The sequence below is a fragment of the Lucilia sericata genome, unplaced genomic scaffold (genome assembly GCF_015586225.1).
Source record: "Lucilia sericata isolate MDLA Ls3-8-SP2 unplaced genomic scaffold, ASM1558622v1 Contig000628F_arrow, whole genome shotgun sequence".
Taxonomy (NCBI): domain Eukaryota; kingdom Metazoa; phylum Arthropoda; class Insecta; order Diptera; family Calliphoridae; genus Lucilia; species Lucilia sericata.
Genome location: NW_023994634.1, coordinates 182,077 through 188,076, shown reverse-complemented (window position 1 = coordinate 188,076; position 6,000 = coordinate 182,077).

Here is a 6,000-nt window from a genome sequence, read left to right as displayed (position 1 = left end):
AATAATCTCCTATTCTATTAAAATATCCATCTAAACGTTGGACTAAAGTCGAAAGTATGAATCTTCTATTAAGAAAAAGAAAAATATTGCATAATTTTAGGAATTTTTGTTTAACCTTTGATAAGTTTTTAATAACAAGTAGAAAATAAATCTTGTTTTGAGACATTTAAAAGCAAATAATCTCCTATTCTATTAAAATATCCATCTAACCGTTGGACTGAAGTCGGAAGCATGAATATTCTATTTAGAAAAAGAAAAATATTGCATAATTTTAGGAGATTTGATAAGTTTTAAATACCAAGTAGAAATAAATCATGTTTTGAGAAATTTAAAAGCATATAATGAAAAGCATTCCATACTCTATTCTGTATCTCTTTCTCGCATAACAGGATCTCAGAGTTTGATATCTACCCATGGATTCAGTGTAGAAATTAGGTTTCTTATCCATTTTAATGACATCTCTTCTTTGTACCTAAAGTTTAGCTAAAAGAGTTTGAAAGAAGAGCTTTCCATAGGAAGCTTTATCGAACTAATGTCCTCATATCCTCATTTTAAACCGCAAGAAGGAGTTGTTTTGTGGGAAGAACAAGTTTTAATGTAAAACCTTATCGACCTAGTTGCATATTTGACTATATCTGCTATTTGATAAAGTGTCTCTGTTTGCATTTAGGATAAATTACTTTAAAAATGTTAACAATATCCATGCAAGAAGAAATGGTTGACATAGCAAACTGTTCTCATCAGACCATAAAGCTGTTTATCTTCTTCTGATCTAATTTATGGGGATTTACAAGTATGACATTAGTCAGTAGTTTCAGTGAAGGATGATTACGTACTGTTTGCCAAAATGTCCATTCTTCCACCATTCTCATCTTAATTGAAGATTTCTGGAGAAATCTCTACAATACCTTCAATATCCTTGCAGGAGAGTTGATAATCTGGCTTTACTTTTGATACCAGTCAACTGTAGTTGTCCCAGTGTTCCCTTATAGCTGAGTAAACTTTGAGCTTGATCGTCTTTATGGATCTCTTCTGATATTCTTAAAAATTTACAATATCTGAAGTTTGATACAATTTCTTTTTCTGTCCCATCAGAAAGACAGGAATTTTGGGAAAGGAGCCTATCTTTTCATCTCACCAGAGAAGTTAGTTTTGAGAATGATTTTCACACACTTAAAAAAAATAAAAATCTGAAAATTTTCTCAAGAATTAGAAAATTTCTACTACTTTTGCTGTTATGCAAAAATTTCTGATATGGAATTTAAATCGTCTCTCAAGGACCTTTCTAATGATACCAATATTTCATATCTTTCTTTTGTAAGAAATATGAAAAAAATCATAAAAACCTCAAAAAAGGACCTTTTTATCCTTTCATCCAGCTCCGCAAATACTGACTCTAGGACAAAAATTTTGTGAAATGGTATCTTAGAATCAACTGAACTTTAATTTTAGTTGGGAAAATTGACACCTTAGTTTTCCTTCATACAAACGGGGCCACCCTAATTTCCAACCATTGATTAAAACACTGAAGAACATGTTAAATTATGTTCAAAAAATCAATATTTTACTTTTCAAACTATAAAAGGTGTTAGACTACATAACGTATGATTAATGTCGTAATACATACACGCAAAGTCCTTAATTATATTATAATACTTAAAACTAGTGCATACTTTATGGAGCACGTATGTACATAGAACATATAAAAGACCACTATACGTATGATTATTGTCGCTATTAAATGTAAATGAAAGCATACAACCATGACGTATGATTATTTTCAAATTAATACTGAGATAAATTGCATACTTTTGGGGGTTAATTAACAAAACCGAGGCAATACAATTAAAAAGCTATTAAATCATTAATAAATTTGAAGTTGTCAGAATTGTTTGCGACAAATAAACAAAATATAGTTGCTTTTAGCTTTTTATTAATATTAAGATTTTTTTGAAATTTTTAATGAAAATTTAAGCTTTTCTAGCAATTTAAAAATTTTTTCTATAAAAATTGTGAAAACTTGTTGGATTTTATATTACAGAATTTTTTGAATTTAATTTTACCCCAAAGCTATTAGGAATGTAATAAATATTAATATAAAACAATTTTAGATTGTAAGTAAGTTGTGAAATTTTTTTGTTTACATTTTTTATATTAAAAAAAAACAAAAATCCATAAAAACTGAATATGAGCAAAAGAATAAATAAAATTAAAACAACAGAAAACAAAACATACACGTTTACTTAATAAATTAGCAAATATTATAAATAAATAAATGAAAATAATTAAGTTAAAAAAAAACGAAAAGAAAAAAATTATAAGAAATTTTAACTAAAACATGAACAGTAAGAAAAAACACAAAACTAAAACAGACTTTAAAAGAAAAGAAAAAATAATCATAAATAAAATAAAACTTAAAAATTCTAAAATAACAAAGTAAAATTACTGAAAACAAAAAGATTAAACGATTATTGAAACATTATTTAAGAACAAAACATAAAAAAAAATTCTGACGCTTTAGAAGCCCTTTTATTAATCACACATAAAAATAACAAAAAAATATTAAAAAATACAAAAAGGGTTTTAACTGTTATTAACATATTTATTAAATTAAATTAAAAAAAGAAAACACAAAAAATTAACAAAAAAAAAAAAATTTAAAACAAAATTTCAAATTATGTTTTTGTTAAATAAATCTAAAAAAAATGTGAAGATAAAAAAATTATAAACCAAACAAAAAAACGTATTTTCTAAATTCCATGAAAAAAACCAATAAAGTAAACTTTCTAAAAATTTATGTTAAACATTACTTAATTTTTTTCTATTTAAAAAATTAGCAAAAAAAAACTAAAACTATTTAAATAGTTAATAATAATAAAATAACAATTAATAAATTAATATAAAAAAAATACTTTTATATAAAATAAAAACAAAAAAGTCTAATTATTGCAACATCAACAAAAAGTTTTTGTTTGTTTTTAAATTTATTTTAAATTTATTCAATATAAAATAATTTATTTATAATTTGTTTTTATTTCTAACTAAAATAAAATATTTAAGTACAAACTAATATCTCTTTATCTGTATCATAATAATAATTTTTTATTTATATTATTTTTAAATTAATGTCAACCACAACAACTACTGTACATTTTCTTTAGAAAAAAAAACACAAAAATAAATAAATTATAATTTAATTATAAATCAAAAAGAAAAAAAATAATAAAACAAGTTTAAGAAAGAGAAATTATGAATTAAAATTAAAAAAAAAGAAAAACAAACTCTTATGTGGTTAAGTTGAGTGAACAATTTTTAAAAACATATAAAAAAAATTATAAGAAATGACAAAAATAAAAAACAAATAAAAAAATTATAAAAAAATAAATGAGAAATGATTTTATTCTTGTACTGGACTGGTTGTCAGGTAAGATTAATTGATTACTTATGAAGTGAATACGAATGAAGTCTTCTTAAATTTAAAAAAATTGTTTATCTGATTATTACTTTTATAACACTTCTAAATACCCACAAAATAATATATTCTAGGTCCTTATTAAATTCTGAGACGATATAGCCTTGTCCTAAGGTCTGTCCGTCTGTCTGTTGAAAGCACGATAGAGTACGAATATGAAGAGCTAGGGAGCTTGAACTATACACAAAAATTCTCCATTAATGCAATTAGTTTCATATTGAAAATAGGCTATATCGGTGGATGATTTCACATAGCCGCCATACAAATGGCCCCCGGAATACAGTTTAAACAGTCATAACTGGCTAAAACACACTAATCTCACTACACAAACAGTATCTTTGTCATTACTGACAAAGAAGCAATAGAATTCAACATAAATGTGTTTTATACGATCCAAAATCAGTCTAACAAAATTTATGACGATCGGTCCATAATTGACCTTATGTCAAATAAGAGGTCATCTTTTGATAATTACTTTAACGTTCATTACAGACTTAAAAATACGAGTACAGCGATGATATTCGTCATAAACATGTTTTATATAAACCGAAATATTCTTAAAAAATTTATAAGGATCGGTATATAATTGATCATACCCCCCCATATAGACCCTACCCCATTAAATGCATTATTCCGAAAACAGTATTAATGTTCATGTAATCGTGGTAAAATAACAAAAGGACCGAATTTAAAAGTCTTTATATAGGTCTTATTCCCAAAAATCACTTAAAATGTAACAATCTTGGTTGTTCATATTTTTGTGAGTCGTTGAAAATCGTTTGCATTTGCCGAGATATCATCCACGAAGTTATGGTTAGTTAGTTAGTTAGTTTTAGAGTTAGTTATTAGTTCGTTTAGTAGTTAGTCGTTAGTTAGGTTAGTTAGTTAGTTAGTTAGTAGTAGTTAGTTAGTTAGTTAGTTAGTTAGTTTAGTTTAGTTAGTTAGATTAGTTAGTTCGTTTAGTTAGTTAGTTAGTTAGTTAGTTAGTTAGTTAGTTAGTTAGTTAGTTAGTTAGTTAGTTAGTTAGTGTAGTTAGTTAGTTAGTTAGTAGTTCGTTAGTTAGTTAGTTAGTTAGTTAGTTAGTTAGTTAGTTAGTTAGTTAGTTAGTTAGTTAGTTAGTTAGTTAGTTAGTTAGTTAGTTAGTTAGTTAGTTAGTTAGTTAGTTAGTTAGTTAGTTAGTTAGTTAGTTAGTTAGTTAGTTAGTTAGTTAGTTAGTTAGTTAGTTAGTTAGTTAGTTAGTTAGTTAGTTAGTTAGTTAGTTAGTTAGTTAGTTAGTTAGTTAGTTAGTTAGTTAGTTAGTAGTTAGTTTAGTTAGTTAGTTAGTTAGTTAGTTAGTTAGTTAGTTAGTTAGTTAGTTAGTTAGTTAGTTAGTTAGTTAGTTAGTTAGTTAGTTAGTTAGTTAGTTAGTAGTTAGTTAGTTAGTTAGTTAGTTAGTTAGTTAGTTAGTTAGTTAGTTAGTTAGTTAGTTAGTTAGTTAGTTAGTTAGTTAGTAGTTAGTTAGTTAGTAGTTAGTTAGTTAGTTAGTTAGTTAGTTAGTTAGTTAGTTAGTTAGTTAGTTAGTTAGTTAGTTAGTTAGTTAGTTAGTTAGTTAGTTAGTTAGTTAGTTAGTTAGTTAGTTAGTTAGTTAGTTAGTTAGTTAGTTAGTTAGTTAGTTAGTTAGTTAGTAGTTAGTTAGTTAGTTAGTTAGTTAGTTAGTTAGTTAGTTAGTTAGTTAGTTAGTTAGTTAGTTAGTTAGTTAGTTAGTTAGTTAGTTAGTTAGTTAGTAGTAGTTAGTTAGTTAGTTAGTTAGTTAGTTAGTTAGTTAGTTAGTTAGTTAGTTAGTTAGTTAGTTAGTTAGTTAGTTAGTTAGTAGTTAGTTAGTTAGTTAGTTAGTTAGTAGTTAGTTAGTTAGTTAGTTAGTTAGTTAGTAGTTAGTTAGTTAGTAGTTAGTTAGTTAGTTAGTTAGTTAGTTAGTTAGTTAGTTAGTTAGTTAGTTAGTTAGTTAGTAGTTAGTAGTTAGTTAGTTAGTTAGTTAGTTAGTTAGTTAGTTAGTTAGTTAGTTAGTTAGTTAGTTAGTTAGTTAGTTAGTTAGTTAGTTAGTTAGTTAGTTAGTTAGTTAGTTAGTTAGTTAGTTAGTTAGTTAGTTAGTTAGTTAGTTAGTAGTTAGTTAGTTAGTTAGTTAGTTAGTTAGTTAGTTAGTTAGTTAGTTAGTTAGTTAGTTAGTTAGTTAGTTAGTTAGTTAGTTAGTTAGTTAGTTAGTTAGTTAGTTAGTTAGTTAGTTAGTTAGTTAGTTAGTTAGTAGTTAGTTAGTTAGTTAGTTAGTTAGTTAGTTAGTTAGTTGGTTCTTTATGGCCGAACATTTGGGTTCCTGAATGCGTTGCTACGATTATACATACATATTTCTTTATGATCTACCCGTGATTGATCACAGACATTTCTTATACACTTGGCAACAAAATTTAAATTTTGGCGGCTACTTATTCTTGCTGGTACTTATCATCGGATTTTGCAGGAAGAATACATATACTTTTTCCTACAAAAGTGCTTTA